Source organism: Pieris napi, chromosome 22, assembly GCF_905475465.1.
Source record: "Pieris napi chromosome 22, ilPieNapi1.2, whole genome shotgun sequence".
NCBI lineage: Eukaryota > Metazoa > Arthropoda > Insecta > Lepidoptera > Pieridae > Pieris > Pieris napi.
Window position 1 is genome coordinate 9,870,803 of NC_062255.1, and position 16,422 is coordinate 9,887,224.

The 16,422-nt window shown below is 34.2% G+C and overlaps 1 protein-coding gene across 1 annotated transcript in view; it reads right to left on the reverse strand.

Moving 5' to 3' along the window:
- The window catches only part of LOC125060640 (Ig-like and fibronectin type-III domain-containing protein 2), a 115,653-nt gene extending 103,110 nt beyond the window's left edge, over positions 1-12,543 (reverse strand). Inside the window, exon 1 of the mRNA XM_047665616.1 lies at positions 12,511-12,543. The gene's annotated coding sequence lies outside the window, so the exon portion shown is untranslated. The remainder of the gene's footprint in view (positions 1-12,510) is intronic.
- Positions 12,544-16,422: the final 3,879 nt, after the last annotated feature.

A 16,422-nucleotide genomic window follows, 5' to 3' on the forward strand; every position in this document is an offset into this window, starting at 1 on the left:
GAATGTTTGAAAAAAAATGAATGTTTTTTTCTATGTACGCAATGCACTTGCTCCTACGGCAAAGAAAATTATCGCGCTATTAGGCGTAAAAAACATACAGGTCTAAAGTGCTACTGGATATATATATTATTATTAAAGCCATCGAAATTCTTTGGCATATCTTAAATTAGTTCAATCATCTTAGATAGATGTCAACGCCCCAAAGCTAATAAAAACAGAATTTGCAATGCAAAATTAGTATCAGCATAAATTATAGCAATAAAATCGATAGCGTGTGGATCATCTTGAATTAAATTAGTTTTATCCTTAACGAACACCGACCTGTATTGATATGATACTTTTGTTTACTCTTTATGAGGGTTCTGAACCTTTGAATGTTATTAAGACTATTTTTCAGGTCCATACGTAAAGGTTTCTTACGAAAATATTTTAATAAAGACATATTTTTGTTGTGTATTTATTGATTTTTATTTTATTGATATTTATACTTGTGACGGACCCCCTACTCGCTGCATCGATCTAATGGCCCTTACAGGCCTACAAAAAAAGAGTGGCGGAGAGTTTATTACCAGTTCTTCTCTTCCGTTCTACGCCCTAGACGTGTCTACAAACTATTTCTAATACTATACGACATAAATAGACCTTTTGTCAGTTCACTCAACGGACAATTAAAAACGTTAATCTATGAAGTTCATTAATTATTTCCATACATGTCATATCTATAGAAATAAAAATGTATTACAAAATATGTTGCTAAGCGCAAAAGTCGAAGACAGAGCAAGACGAGTAATTTTTTTTCAATTTATTTACCTTGACCTCTGAGGAAGGTTTTTATGGAGGAAAATATTTAAAAACTACAAATATTTATCCAGAACAAAAACTAAGTAGGTACTTATTATACTTAGATTTTTGTTCCGGAAAAGCAAACAGTCTCTATGATAGCATAGCAAAATGCTTCTTAGATCGGTATGTAGCTACTACTAAAAAGGTAGGCTAAGTGATTAAATCATATTAGGACGAAACGAAGTTAGCGGGGCAACTAGTGAATTAGTAAATTAAATATATCATCCCAGATCCAACAAATCAATCACAAACAACTGCCTTAAAGAATGCCTTCAACTAAGAAAATGTCAAATCCTTTTTATCCTATATTCGTAAAACTAGCAAAGTATTAACCCGACAAAATGAAACCTAATTCAATGTAAGGAAATTAATGGAATTTTATAATCCATCCGTTGTTTTTGTCGAATTTCTTTGCGAACGTTTTAATTAAAAGTCTAGGTGCAGCAAAAAGCACATTCGTCAAGGCTCGCTTGCTTTAAAACACCTTTTTATTTCCGCGAAAATTTCTCACAACCAAACGATTTTACGTTTTAATAGTTTTACGGATGATCGGTTTTCCTTTGAATGGGAAATGCTGGAAAAACGTTGTTAAAGCGTAAGTTCATTTATATACGCCAATTATTTAGGTTTAATTTATGTAATACTTTCGGGGAAGTAAATGAAATAGAAGGAAAATATAATGAGGTGTTATACGTGTTTTTGTTATAAATTGTCTGCACATTTAACATTACAATCTAGCGTAACTTAAGGCTCTTTTACTAAAAAGGATATTTAACTTAGGAAAGTGTCCAATAAGTCTACTAAAAGTCTCCATTAAGGAAGACAGTCTGATCTTGTGTGTATTTGGTTCCACTTACTTAAGGTATTACGCAGTTTTTTTTTATATGTTTAGCATATGTTTTTTAATCATTTATATTTATAGTTTGAGACAACGACATGCCGGTTTCCTCACAATAAAACCGTAGGAGCAAGGATTCATTGCGCACATAGTGTTGGCTCAACCCAAAGATAGTAGATTTTTTTAATAAATATAACTGACGTTTTATTTAATTACAATATAAAGAGTTTGTTGGTCTGTGGAAAAAGACGCGAGTTTTGACTTGTTGCTTAAATTTGTTTTTATTAGACTATTTTCGGATATTAATTAGGAATTAGATTAAAATAATTGTTTTGAAGAACATTTATGAAATAACAAACTCCAAATGTTATTTCTATATTTCAGGTAATTGACTAATTATTCATTTCTTGTCTTCACATATATTTAGTTTTTGGTTAATTAGTTTTAAGATTTATTGTTTATAAAACTAAAACAAGTGGCGCTACAACCTTTTTAGGTCTGATTCTCAGATTTCTGTATCTACTTCATGTTAATTAGTCAATCTAATAGGCAAGTAGGTGATCAACCTCTGTGCTTGACACGTCGACATTTTGCGTCTAAGGCAAGCTGGTTTCCTCGCGATGTTTTCCTTCACCATGCGCACGCACAAAGTCCATTAGTTCGTTGCCTGGGATCGAACCTACGACCTCAAGGACGAGTCGCACGCTGATGCCACTAGGCCAACACTATTCTTAAAAACCTAAGGTTAGAATATAATAATAATTATACATACATATATGTGTTATACAACATTATATATACAAAATCGCAATAAAGCCCTTGTACTCGTGCAACTAATAACAATCAATATTGCATGTGACCTTAGATTATCTCAGATGAAATCGTCTTTAATGGATATCAATTTACATTATATTTACATATCTATATGAAATCTCTGGCGCGTTAACTTTTAATTAATATAATGTTTACCTTATATAATGTATTTTTTCATAATGGACACATAATTTTAAGATCTTGATTTAATGTTAAAATAGATCCAATAATGTGTATTTGTATTAAAAATCCTTAACACTTAATCCCTAAGCTAAGACTTTACACAAATATTTAACCTAGACATATTTTATAATATATCTGCGACATAGCACAGTGGTTATATAATCTGCTAAACTAGAGCTACAGTAATGCAAACAAATTTTCACTTTCACTTCGTCCGTCGTTCCACAACTGAGCGTTTCTTAAGGCAGTCTTTGCCGCGCACAACCATTATGTGGGACCAGCTTCCCACCGATGTATTTCCGTACCAATCTGACTTCAAATAAAGAGCGTACCAATTCTTAAGAGACCGGCAACGCTCGCGGGCCCTTTGACATTGAGAGTGTCCATGGGCATGTCATGTATCATCAGGATAGCCTCCCGCCCGTTTGCCCCCTGTTCTATTAAGATTCATAAGCTGATACGTTCTTTACGGTAAACAGATGTTCTTGTTAAATACATTTTTATACCAACCTCTCTCAACGCAATTAATCAAATCTCTCATTAGTATTATTCTTAGTTTTGCACCGTGACGGACCTGTCATTGAATCGTAATAACACGGAAGACGATGCCACCTGCATGAGAATCAATTTGTTATTAATACTAATTGTAATAAACAATGGATGTCTTGATTGAGTGTCGGAAGTGTTTCTATATCGTTTCATATACCTTGAGAATTTTAACTCGAAATTATAATACCCGAAATTGTTTATTTTGTTGGAAGGGATAAATTGTTTTTATATCTATTTATTTATAAGCTTGCCAACGCTCGGCATGCTGATTAGTTTGTACAAGAAAAACAAAATACAATATTTAATGTGACAACCACTTATAGTTAAACATAACATACACGAACAGATAAAAAAAACGTGTGTGTTCTTCTGTACACGCGTTAGAAGTTATACTTTTTTGGCGTAACAAGATAAAAATCTTTTTTAAAAATATTATCTTCGAAAAATATTATCGAAAAAACGACACTAACAATAGAAAAAAGGTATTCAATACATTGAAAGTTTTATTATAACGCATTATCTGGTTAAATAAAGTTTATTTAAATATCACAAAAAATATTTCTGCATAATTACAGAAATTGACATTTTTTATTTCAAAATGTTGACTATACTAACTTCAGGGTGTCTGTGTTTTGTGACGGCGTGCGGGTGTCGGTTTTTTGTGAAGGTGTGCGCGCGCATCGTAAAAAACGCAACTATGTATAACCAGACCTAGCTAGTTTATCAGAATGCTCAATCTGGATAACAGTGACTTTTCGGCTACCATTGCAACTACTAACCCTAAGAACTAACCACAATTTCATTCTCCGGAAATCGAAACTGCTACAAGCTATATATGCAACGCTATAGAAGTGTGACCAGTGTTGGCCTAGCGGCTTCAGCATGCTTCTCATCCCTGAGGTCGTAGGTTAGATCCCTGGCTGTCCATCAATGAACATTCTTTCTATTATATATATTTGCGCTTTTAACATTCGCTCGAACGGTGAAGCAAAACATCGTGAGAAAACCGTCTTAGACCAAAAACGTCGATGGCGTGTCAGGCACAGGAGGCTGATCATCTACTTGCATATTAGATTGACAAATGATTAGGAAATCTACTGATGGATGTGTGACAATTAATATTAACTAACTTAATAAATCACCTACTTATCACAAGATTACCAGGTATTAAATGGGGTTTAAGGACGCGAGATGAGGAATTATTGGCTAATTAGTAAAGAAGACCATCGTAGGGAACTGCCTAATAACAAAAGTTGTACTGTTCACCATGTCTTTAAAAAATATCATGGTAATCAATCCGGGGTTTTAGTGCCATCAATTTTTGAAGTAAAAGCGTTAGAATGGTGTCGTTAAAACCTCTGAAACACGCAGAAAAATACTCGTGGACTAGCTACTTGTGTTGACTATGTATTTGCGTTTTGTTCCCACGAGAATGTAAGTGCATGCTCCTATTTTACCATGCCTCCTGCTGATAGAGGACAAATCTTTGTTTTTTATTATTATTAATTACTTAAGATGTCATGTGGAACATGGTGTAATGGTTGCAGCTCCTTACAAACGTTGTGTAAAACAAAAAACTTGGCGATTAAAAAGAGTGGCGCAGAGTTTATTGCCAGTTCTTCTCTTCCGTTCTACGCCCTTGATTTGAGAACTGGCAGTAAATGTAAAATTAGAAGCATTTCATTTTCTTGTTCATAAGTGTACATTGTGTTACCAATTTGAATAAATGATTTTGAATAACATGGAATATCTCAACGAAATAACTTGCTAAAATATCATTAATAATGATAAATGAATTTCCGGCTCGTTAATGATCAAGTCGACTGAATAAAATATGATCTTAGCAATAAGATTCATTTGTAGCTAATTTTGTTAACTAGGCGAAAACTTGTTATATTGAGTTATGCGGGCTTTTATGAAGAAAAGCTTTAATGAGAAGTAGCTTACTTAATTGCTAGTCTAGATCCTAACAGGTCTTCAATAATGAGGGTCTCCGAAAATAATAAGCAGCAACATCAATATCTTCGAAAGAAGAGCGTGATCTTGTCGATTAGATTTTTTTATAGAACAGGGAGAACAGACTCACTTGATGTTAAGTGATACCGCCGCCCATGGACATGGATGCCAGAGGGCTCGCGATTGCGTTGCCGGCCTTTTTTTAATTTCCTAACATATTAAAAATCAAGATGTGAACATTACCTTAGTGATTTACATTACGATTATAATCAACATACCGTATTGTGCTTAAATTGAAAAAGTTAGAGAGAGATATGAGGGTGTAGTCATAACAAGTTATATTTGTTTTTAATTATATAACAAACGGGCAGGAGGATAAAGCTATGTGTTAGTCCATAGATACATTGCCAGAGGTCTCGCAAGTGAGTGGCCGGCCTTTTAAGAATTAAATTAAATTTGTTTTGTTTTAAAACGAGGTAGCCATCACCAATTGGTGGGCACATCAATTAATACTTTTAATTTACTTAAATATGTTAGAATATACTAAGTATCATATATAACATACAAGGTATATGCTATGATAAACTAACATTATAGAAAAATAATAATTTTGTAGCCCGGACATACAACGAGCATTATAAAAGCCTTGACTTGTTTAAGCTATCACGGAATATTATTGAAAGAAGTAGCAAGAATATCCATAGAGCTAAATCACCTGCATCATGAGCATGATCTTTCACACCATCACACAGCACAGCTGAATTAGGTATTACGTATTTAATCATTTTTATGTTTATGTAATCTAAAATGTTTGAACCTTTTTGATTATAATTTATATTTAATCTTTGGCGATATGTTTAGTATAACTGTTTTTTGTTGTATATAATTTGTATTTGTAGAATTAGGAAATAAATAAATAAATAGATTTTATCAGAGTTTCGGACTGTTTCCCACAAGCGAAGCTGGATAAAACAAGTGAATAAAACGAATATTAGCAACGAAACCTTTGTAGGTTGACCATCGTAAAAGGCACGATAAAATTTACAACCTATATGATATATTGTTGGTTTTATCGTCCATTTACAACGTTTTGACGAACCTTGGACATCTCATTCATATTTAACTTTGTAGTTTATATAGCTTCCAAGCGTGCAGTTAAGATAATATATGATTTTGTAATTTTTGGGATTTGGGATTGAGGTAACAATATTTATTTTTAAAAATTTTTTTTTTTTTTTTTTTTTTTTTTTATATAATAGGGGGGCAAACGAGCTTGCGGGACGACCAAAAAGGGTAGTCCACGCAGCCCATAGACACCCATTTTAGTGGGTGCGTTGCCGGCCTTTGAGGGAGGAGTAGGCTCGTTTTTTAAAAATTTGGAGGTCGTATCTCTGAGGGAAGACCCCCCCCGGGAGCCGATTCCACAGTTCGCTAGTTCGCAAAAGAAAATGCCTAGTGAAGCGGACCGTGGAAGACCTCCAACCATCAAGATGATGCTGGTGAAATTTAGAGGTCGTTCGGCTCGTACGGTGTTGAAAAGAGGCAGGAGGGATCAACCCAAACAATTCTTCAGAACACTCTCCGTAATAAATTTTGTAAAAAACGCAAAGAGACGCAATGTCTCTGCGTAGCGATAGAGAATCAAGCCGATCAGTAAGACATTGGAGATTGACAATTCGACAAGCCCTTCGCTGAATTTGGTCAAAAGGAAGAAGCTGGTATTTGGGAGCACCGGCCCAGAGATGCGAGCAGTATTCCATATGAGGTCGTACTTGAGCTTTGTAGAGCTGCATACGTTGCACCTCAGTGAAATACTGCTTAGCCCTACCCAAAACACCCAGCTTTTTGGAAGCCAGTTTGGCTTTTTCTTCCAGATGACTGCGAAATTGGACTTCTTTCGAAATGCCAACCCCAAGGATACTGAGGCTGTGTGACGAACTAAGGAGAGCGCCTTCAAATTGGGGAGATACGACAAAAGGATCTTTCTTGGCAGAAAACGAACAAACCTGAGTCTTTGTAGGATTAAACTTAACAAGGTTGTTACTACCCCACACAGAAACCTTCTCCAGAATCGACTCAATTTCGAGAACAAGTATGTTGCGACTCTCATCGACTTCAGATCGAGACATGTTCGGATGGCCGGAATATAATGTGTCGATGGTACTGTCGTCTGCATAGCAATGGATGTTGTCGATATTCAACAGGTCATTGATATGCAGAACGAACAGGGTCGGCGAAAGGACACAACCTTGCGGAACGCCTGCATTGATGGGTCTAGGATTGGAACACGCTCCGTCAACTAGGACTTTAATGCTACGTCCTACAAGAAAATTTGCCAGCCATCGGCATAAGCCATCGGGCAAACCGTATGACGGTAGTTTCGAAAGAAGCGCCCTGTGCCAAACCCTATCAAAGGCCTTAGCTATATCCAAGCTAGCGGCCAATGCCTCTCCCTTACTTTCCACAACTTCGGCCCATCTATGAGTTAGATAGGCAAGAAGATCACCAGCCGAGCGGCCACGGCGAAAGCCATACTGACGATCACTAATTAGCTGGTGCTCCTCCAGATATCGCAAGAGCTGCCTATTGATGATAGACTCCATTACCTTTGAAAATAAAGAAGTGATTGCGATAGGTCTGTAGCTGGATGGTTCAGAGCGGTCACCTTTTTTGGGAATGGGATGAACATGCGCAGTCTTCCATGAGCTTGGAACTACGCCCGAGGAGTACGAGAGTCGAAAGAGCCGTGTAAGCACCGGAGTCAGCTCAGAAGCACAGGTCTTGAGAACGATCGAGGGAAGGCCGTCAGGACCACTTGACTTGTGGGTATCAAGGGAGATTAAGGCCCTCCGCACACCAATCTGTTCGAATCGAACTTCAGGCATAGAAAACCCGCAATGCGGAATAGTGGGCGGTAAGGTCCCTGAGTCATTGAGCGTGGAGTTAGAAGCAAAGAGAGAGCAAAGGAGCTCTGCTTTCTCTTTCGCCGAGTGAGCCATCGAGTCATCCTCCTTTCGCAAGGATGGTAAAGAGGGCTGACAAAAGTTTCCCTGAGTTGCCTTCGCCAATGACCAAAAGGCTCGAGTTCCAGAGGGCAATTTCGCGAGCTTTTCACCAATTCTGCCAATATGTTCCGATTTTGCTTTAAAAATTTCTCGTTTAAGGGTTCGGGTAGCTGCGTTAAATTTCTTTTTATGGAGAGCTACATCGGGATCCTTTATGGCCATTGCGTGAGCCCAGATTTTATAGTACTCTAGCTTAAGACGGGAAGCCTCTTTGCAAGAGTGGCCAAACCATGGCCGAGATTTACCACGAATGGGGACCATAGAGTATTTATTAAAGACATACAATCATAAGTCTATATAGTTGTTATCAGTTAATATTCAGTTCAGTTAATAGTCAATATTGTCCTAAATATTATATTAGGAGGTTAGCTTAGAGCAGGGGTCTCCAAACTTTCCAGCCTTAGGGCCATACTGATTACTCCAGTAAGTTCCGAGGGCCAAAACCATATGTCATTGCTTCTTATAAGTTATGTTTTTATCACAATAACAATAAGCCTACAACAATGTTATGAGTAGTTAGCCCATGACCATATCAATGTCATATTAGTAATTATTCAACATAAAATTAGAATACTTCAGTAAACTAAGTTTAATTTGCTATAAAAAATATGTTTTGCTATAAATCTAAAAGGAGTTTTCAAGTATGCTAGCTGTCCGCGGGCTGGACAAAATCTGTCCGTGGGCCAGATGTGGCCCTCGGGCCGTAGTTTGGAGACCCCTGGCTTAGAGCATCGTTTCCCAAGGACAACATAATAAATACCAACTATTAATAATTATGTATTACTTAACTTTTTGGCATTTTCGTGGATCGCGACATATAAATGGTTGAGAAACAAAGTTTTAGAGTGTAAATCTTTAAACTAAAAAGGGCTCATGCAGACCATTGCCCACATAATCCAGTCTTCCCTCGATTACAGCCAGCATGGTGTTTTGAACCATGCACCACCTAATATTATGCATCACCTGATAATGATGTTGTCTAGTAATGTTATTATAGAGAAAAATATTGTTATTGTTTTGTGACTAAAAGGAATTGGAGAGACACACACATATTCAAAAAACACAGTTTTAATTAAATCGTTTTAATTCAGGGACACGTGTTTTTCTTTTCAACCATGCGTAAACACAAACAAAGACAAAAATAAATTGAAAAATATTTTAAGGTAGAGCCGTGATTCGACAATTTTACCAGAATTAAATTGATTTTTATTGATTTAATTACAAAATTATCCCCGTATAGACTTAAATCCGATAATGTTTTAAATATATTAAAAAAGGTACTTGACTTTTTACATATTAACTATTACGAAACGGATCTTTAAACAATATCAAATACTACCAATTAAAATTAAAACGATATTTAGAATACACACAGCACAGTCGAATTAATTAAATTAAATTAATTTTTTGATTTCATAAATATTTGATCCTTTTGTATATATTCCTTTTATATAGTATAATTGTTTTTTGTTGTATATAATATATGGTAGCTTAGGATTACGAAATAAATAAATCTTTTCAGGTTTTAAAACGCTTTAAAACAACGTTAATTAATTTATACAACATATACAAACCTAGGTATAGATATAGAAAACAAATTAGCATTACCTATTTAAAGGCTTTAGAGGACATAACCGGTTGGTTCATCTTGCCGTTTCTAGTTCAATATCACAATTTAAACGCATATTTTGACCTTTACTTATATTCATTAATAAGGACAAAAAATGCGTGACTTTTAGTACAAGGATTATGATTTTTTGCCTTTATTGCGTCTTGAATGTGAATAGTTCCTAGACTAGTGTTTTTATTTAATCTTGCGTTTGAGATAGTTTGACAGTTCTGCATTGATAATAATCTGTAGCTATTAATTGCGATGTTCTTTTGTCGATGTTATGATGAGATTGGGCAGTACAAACTAAACGTTGGAAGTTCCAGAGTACTGATGTTGTATCAAAAATACTCATTATAAGACCCATTGAGTTATAGATTATATTTTGTTGTAAAGGGGTTTTTTATAATTAGCTTTTAGATGAACCAATAAAATTTAAATTGACCAATAAAGATTCTGAAACAGACTTAATAGCCAATAAAGGTTTTCGTTAATGCCACAACAAATAAATTAATATTAATTATTATGAGAACAACGGTACAACTCAGCGACATTTAATGTAAATGAAAAACCGAATTCAAATATTTACAAATGGCGTAACTGACTCTTAATGAACGACTCTGAGTGCCTAAATAAAGGTCAAATTAAAAAAAAAACTAAAGAAACGAATACATAATTTTTATCAATAAACAAAATTATTCTTAACTATTTATAAAGCGAATACAACAAAACATCACAAAATACTTCATTGTAAGATAATTACTAAACCTGATTTCCCAATAATGTCAAGTTCACATGAAACAGGTTTTAATTGAGTGGCAATATGGCATCTATGCATTCTATTGACCCTGCCTTCACACGAAAACAAATGCGCGGGAAAATGACCACTGACATCCGTGACATTTTAATGACAGTTGACATTAATTACAAAGATTATTGTTTCTCAAACAAAGGAAGATTAAATTCGCATGTTATGGGCGAATAGAAAAATTTACTTATTAACTATTTTTCTACCTAGTTTGGAGGATCCTACAAAGTGTTTAAAAATGTTTGACTTTCAGTTGGGGCGGCCGAAGAGCAGGCAGAAAATAATAAACGGCACAAATATAAGAGTCTTTCCTCCAACTTCGATTTTGTTCCCTTTGGAGTCGACTCTTTGGACGTGGAGTTCAAGTGCACAGGCGCTTATTAAAGATTTAAGTTGGCGCCTAGTAGATAGTACCGGTGACCCCAGATCTGGTACTTTCCTGGCTCAACAAATAAGTATCGCAATACAGCGAGGAAATGCTGCCAGCGTTAAAGGTACACTGCCATAAGGACCAAACTTTTAAATTTGTTTTGATTTTCTTTTTAATAATGTTTATTATAACTTTGAATAAAATTGTAAACACTGTATACTTGATTGTAAATATGAAATATGTATGACTTTGAGTACGAACTGTGATGTTTTAATAAATGCCGCAGAGGCAAGAAAAAACCTGCATTTATATGATTCTGACATTCCTTTCTTGCTTATGATTTCTATTCTACACAACCTATACTAAGAACATCCTCAATGTAGTCCAGTTTCATACAACTAATCTTCCAGCCCCACCTTACACTCGCCTGGTTAAAGTCAAACCAATCGTCAACAGAAAGATGACCTCCACAATAATATATAATTTAAATCTTAATCTGTAGAATAAACAAAAGAATTGTTCGCATGCCGGAACGTCGTTAAGTATAAATTAATTATATACAAAATACATAGAACGCAATATACTTTGTTATTCATAAATCAGCGTTTTATTATGCAACTCCTTAAGTAATCACGTCATATTTGAAATTTTATTGCTGTATATACAGGTTTACCTATTAGGAAATTTTAAGTATTTATAAAAAATACTCAAAGCGTTGCCGTTAGGTTATATATTAGGTATATGTTATCGACTTTATATATAATTAATACTTCTTTCTATGTGCGCATTAAATACTCGCTAGTAGGGTGAAGGAAAACATCGTGACACTCAAAAACATCGAAGCGTCTCATGCCAGGTTGATCGTACGTAAAGAAAATGGCCATTAGAACAGGTGCATAAATATGGAGGTGGTTCCAACTTTCATAGAAGTACAAATGCTGTCTTTTCAATTTAAATTAGGGTCCAACACCGGTCTGTATATTCCAAAAGCGTTATTACAATCCCAACATCAATGCTGAGTCTTTGAACTGTGCGATTTCAAGAACATTAGCGGAAGGAACTACGTCGATTTAATTACCATTGAAATTACAGTGTACCAACGCTAAATTGCGGTGAAGAAATTGCCGTTTCGGGTTGGTAGGCACAGATCACTTGCCTATATTCTAAACGTTACGCTTATCTAGTAAATGGACAATGCTCGTTCAAGTGCATCATATCCTATATAGGTCAATCGTGTCTGCAATTGGACAAAGCTATATATATATATTCAATAACATACCATAAACAATAAGGAAGTCCAAGGTGAAGGTTGCATATTATCAGAGTTTGGAATATGTTACATAATATGTTGCATTGTTCGCGTGATTCTCATTATATTTCTTATTACGAGGTTTAAAGGTTATTTAAAGAATCTTCTGTATTTTCTTTTGTTTAATTTTTGGCTATATATAACAAATTTTTAAGAAAAATACTTACAATAAGAAGAATAGAGGTGACTCTTGAAAATCTGTAAAGAAAAACATAATTCAGTTAGTTAATTTATCCAAAAATAGAGATCAGCCTTGCGATTCTGTAACTCACTTTTCGAACTCTCACCTCAAACATAAAACTACAAGCTCCCTCCTTATCAGAATGCCAAATCGTAAAATGACTGCTTTACGACTGATTTGAGCGCGACCGCCGCTGTGAGAGTTCGAAAAGTGAGTTACAGAATCGCAAGGCTGCCATAGATAATCCCAAAAGGTACAATTATCAATAGTCAAGGTCCAATGCAATCTATGGCACGTGATATGATTATTTATAAATGATAGGTATCGATGACGTATGAAGGTTTTTGCGCAGTAATATTTATGATTATGGATTCTATACGATTGTAGAGCAGTGTTGGCTACAGCGTGCGACTCTAATCCCTTAGGTCGTAGGTTCGATCCCCGGCTATGCACCAATGGAATTTCTTTCTATGTGCATATTTAACATTAAACAGAAACCGGCTTGCCTTAGACCCATTCGACGGCGAATCAGGCACAGGAGACTGATCACCTACTTACTTATTAGATTGACATATCATGAAACTGATACAGAAATCTGAGGCCCAGATCTAAAAAGGTTGTGGCGCCACTGATTTTAGGAAGGAAGAAAATGATTTTTTTTTAAATTCCATTATTGACATGTTCATTTATACTGATTGATTATAAAAGGATTTGTTGGCAGGTAGATTAATGATAGAATATAATTCATCACAATCCTAAATTCAGTTCGTCAGTCTTTCTATCAAATTCTATGTACGCTGTGTTGATAGTTTAGTACTTCAACTGTTCAACTGAGTACTAGGGTGACATCATGCTACTCAAGAAAAGTATTGTTCGCCGAGTCGTTTTAGAAACCTTGCTGTTTTCATTCCTTTGCTATTATTGTTATTTTCTGTATTCCTACATAATTATGTATTTACAGTGTATATTTGCGGATGCTTGGACCCATGCGACTTCTTCAATACAAAGAGTCCCCTAGTGAGATCTGTGCTGCGATATGGGCTACTAGATTGTGAGGAATTGAAAGATCTGGTTAGTACTGCGCCTTCTTAACTTCTCATGTCATTTTCACACATGTTTATACTTTCTATAACATATTCATAAGTATCTGATTATCCTTGTAACATGTGTGATGTTTGAGAGCAAAAATAAAATAAATAAATAAAAAGTATACTAGTATTCAGTCAGGATCATTTTAACTTTGTCCCCTTTTAGAACAGCGTAACACAATTTTAAAGAAAGTGCCGATACAGTACTCTCAGTTAAAAGGGTGCAATTTGGTTTGTATTAATAAGTAGTAGAGTGATCATAGTTAACAGTATAGCCAATCGCTAATAAAGAATCAAAGTCGCATTTATATTCGCCCGGAATCGAAGCGAATCTTAGCAGAGGTCGCCGAAATCCTAAAACACTTTAGTTACTAAACATAACTTTAAAACATGTATTTACATCCATTTGTTAAGAGTACTCGCAACGATTTAATAATGTAATGTAATATGTAACTACTATGTAAAATTCTACCTTTTAAATATGCAAGACAATGTGCGCAAATATGCGAAGTTTATATTGTACCACCATATTTAAAACATAGATTTTCAAGAAAAAATAGATTATTTTTATGTTCAGTGGCAAATTGCTTACTATATAATAAAACAGTATGAGAAATTTGCTTTCACATACATTTTAAGTTAAGACATAAAACGCTCATGTATAGATATCGTATGGTACCGCTACAACAAACAAAAAATATGAAGACAACTTAGAAGGTAGATAGATAGATAATGAAACAGATGGTATTTGGCAAAGAGTGGCACAATGCAGAGAAGAAAGGCAAGCTTTGGATGAGGCCTTTGTCAAAAAAGGGCACACAGATACCTAAAAGAAATTGAAAATGGAAATAGAAACGTGTTTAAATGTAAAACTATCTGAATTAAAAGGCTATTATTATTATTACAGTATGGTAAAAATATAATTTAGTTTAATAACACAAATAACTGTTTTATTTGAAAGGATTATAAATATGTTTTTATTAATTTGCCTCCTTGAAGAACGCCAGTAAGAATGATTGGTATTTGAGGATGAGGTTACAAATCAGATTGCGGAATTCATAGTTGGATGTTGTCCAATGTCGATGACACTTACGGACATTGGCAGGTGAGCACTTCCGAGTTGTCAGACAACCAAAGACAACGTTTAATTAGCATCTATAGTTTGTGAAAAGGTTATATTGCGATGTTTGTATTCCTCAGTTTTATTGAATAAATTACAGTTTTAAAAATGATAAAATAAAAGGCATCCTAGGTATATTGAGAATAAAGAAATACATGTAGGTACATGTATTTCAGTGTAACAAATTAAATTCTATGAGCGAATTGTAATTATTAAATACAATACAATTGTAATTATAATTATTACTATGTAGGTTAAGAATATTATAAATACTGTATATTTGTATAAGTTTAAAGCATTATTTATTATATACAAGGAAGATCTTAATTATCAGATTTTTATTATTACAGTAAAATTATATTTTACAATTTTTTATTAAATGTCGACTTTATGCTATCAATATTCAATGTTCAATAAGTTTAGTACCTTTTCGGTATTTCGTACGTTAAGTGTACTATTAATTGGACCAATAAATAAAATAATACAACGATATTTGTGTATATGGCAATCACTAAGTGTGATTGAACTTTGAGGTAGTTTTAAGTCAACGAATTCCCGCCATTTCATTGTTCCATTATAACATTCCCTTCCGGTGTATAAGGTCAAGGTGTAACTGTGCTCATTATATTCTATATTTTCTATTTACCTTCACATTTACCATATTTAGGTACATAATAGGACATAAATCATAATTGTGATGTACACATTACAATGCTAAAGATGTCAACATATAACACACATCTAACATATAAGAATGGCTTATAGTATATTATATTAAATAGAACTGTGTAGTATATATACATTTAAATTTCTTTTCGGAAAAGTAGTGGTTATCTCTTTTCTCAATTTTCAAAATAGGCTTTTACCTCTAATCCCGAATTTATATCAGAATATCCCAGAACCCAAGTTTAAATGCATAGTGGCTTATATAAAGTTATCCTCAAAATATACATATAGTAGATTCAATTCTATTGAAATGAAACATAAAAATGGATTTACATAAGCCCGGCATCGAATCTATTTGCACATCCAATTTTATACTAAAGAAAATGCCACCATTTTGTATCTGGTACCACGATCGTAAATGTGCCCTGGCGGAAAAATATAAAAATATTATTGTCGATGGATAGAAACCACTCCTAGGGGTTTTATATTATCGAAGTTTATTGGGCGTTTATGTAGCTTTCCTTTGCTGCTAAAATATGACGAGTTCTTGGTAAATTTCCTACATTTTCATGGTATATTTATTACATACGTCTTTAAACATAGTTTATTAACTTTGTATATGTTATATGATACATTTTTGTTTTATCTTAATGTATTTGTGATAACAAATACAATGTATTGCCAATTTTTAGCTACAAAACGTGTTGTTAGTGCTTTTAAACCTGTTTAATTTGAATATTTCTTAATTGTGAATATATAAACACTATGATCAAAGGTGTAAATAAAACAAATGATCTTATATATAAAATTCTCGTGTCACAATGTTAGTTACCATACTCCTCCGAAACGGCTTGATCGATTTTTATCAAATTTTATATGCATATTCAGTAGGTCTGAGAATCGGCTACCATCTATTTTTCATACTCCTAAGTGATTAGAGTTGTCCACCCCTAACATTTGATTTTTATTTTCTAGACATTTTTTTTTTGTTTTTATTTTTTTATCATACAGCATACAAAAATAC